Source organism: Dendroctonus ponderosae, unplaced genomic scaffold, assembly GCF_020466585.1.
Source record: "Dendroctonus ponderosae isolate FM_Combo_2020 unplaced genomic scaffold, Dpon_F_20191213v2 Dpon_F_20191213_2, whole genome shotgun sequence".
In the NCBI taxonomy this organism is placed as follows: domain Eukaryota; kingdom Metazoa; phylum Arthropoda; class Insecta; order Coleoptera; family Curculionidae; genus Dendroctonus; species Dendroctonus ponderosae.
The window spans coordinates 1,016,098-1,018,040 of NW_026018165.1; positions in this window are offsets into that span (position 1 = coordinate 1,016,098).

The following is a 1,943-nucleotide window of genomic DNA, read 5'->3' on the forward strand; positions in this document are numbered from 1 at the left end:
CTAGAAGAGAAGGATTGCAACCTTGGCTTTGAGGGTAATCTGTCTCATTAACATTACGTAAATGCCTATTGCTTCCTAAATATCTAAATGAAAAGTTCAAGTAAAAATGAAATAGCTTATGCATATGTAAAGCTTTAGAAGCAGCTAGCATGCGCACCGAAAAAACCAACAATAAAACTTTATAGTTCATATGCTTTCATAAAACAACTAAGTCTGATCAAATTTTTCTGAATTTTGGGAAAATATGTACCTCGTTCTGCATATTTCAAATATTTATTGTTTTGTATTTTATTGTTAGACATGGTAAAATGGCTTAATTGACTTAAACATGTTAAAATGGTTCAAATTAAAATGTTTTACTTATTGTCTGGTCAGAATTAAGCGTCAGACGTTAAGTGACCCATTCTGCCTTGCCTTTCGTCCCATTACGTTGTTATCAAGTTCATCATTGTTATCAAGTTCAGGTTTGGGAAACATTTTAGATTTGTGAAATAATTATTTTTTACTATTTTCTATGTGGGTACTCCCGAACTACCACCAGGCAATCTAGAAATACAGGGTTATTCACGCTATACGGCACGGAAGTTTGCGGCTAAACCGTTTGGTTTTTAAAAAGTTTTGATTTATGAATTGTTCGACGCCTACCGAGCGCACACTTTAAAAATATTTTTGTAATGTACAAGGTGTCCCAAAAGCTCTAAAGGTATCAAAGTTGTGTTTTTTTAAATGGAATGTCCTGTATATTATTGCATTTTTGGATTCGCTGAACAAAATAAGTGTCTGTTTTAATAAGGTTTATAATAGCTAAATCTTAAGGTTTTTTAAATAATACGAATTTAATCAAAATCTAATCTAATTTTCACGTGTCAAATACTTTAGAAGTATTTAAGTTATGTAAGCGTAATTTATAGAGAAGTGTAAGAAGATATAATAATTTATATTCCGATGATAATAAACTTACCACGTTATACAGGGTGTCCACAAATTTAAACTAATCAAATAAAACTTTAAGTGGCTCTAACTTGATTAATTTAAATACAACCCCATATTTTTTAACTTACCAGGAAATGCAATTTTCAATTACCTATCGAATGGTATTAAGATGTTAATAGCTAAGTTTTTGCATTTTTACAAAATACGTCAAATAGTCGTTCTGTGCAGTATTTGGTGTTGTTTATTTTAAGGTTCCAATGTATCTAAGTTGCCTATGCCATTTCCACATTTCAAATCATTTTTATTTGTCAGTTTAGACTGCAAAGTCTCTTTTTCATAGCTAGGGTGGTATTGTTTTCTGTGATTGTAGATGTGTTGGTCGTTATTTTAATATTATTATTGTGTTGCTAAGTGAAAATGAAGAATTATCCAAGAGAAGAGCGTATTGACATGATTTTCACCCTTGTAGAATGTCATAAAAATTGTTTATTGGCTTCTCGTGTTTATGCTCAAAAGTTTCCTGAAGGAAATCATCCTAAGCCAACAGTTTTTAAGCGCTTATTACACCAATTTGAGGAAAGTCAGAGTGTCAATTATAAAAAACCCATTACAAGGAAATCTGCCATTGAAGATGAAGAAAATGTTTTTACGATAATTGGTTCAGTTATCGAAAATCCCAATGTTAGTCAAAATTTCATTATTATTCTGATACGAATCCGCGCGCATACAGGGCTATGAAAAATCAAAATACGTGGTCAGTTAATGTGTGGGGTGGAATACTGGTCCAATATTTAATTGGACCCTATTTTTTTGAAGGACATCTAAATGGTTTGATGTTTCCCCAGTTTCTAATAAACCATATCTCAATCTTATTATTAGAAGAAGTCCCTTTCAACATTAGAACCCACATGTGGCTTCAATTGGATGGAGCTCCGCCTCATTATCACTGCGAAGTTCGGCAATTTTTAAATCCCAACTTTCAAAACAGGTGGATTGGCAGAAATGGGTTT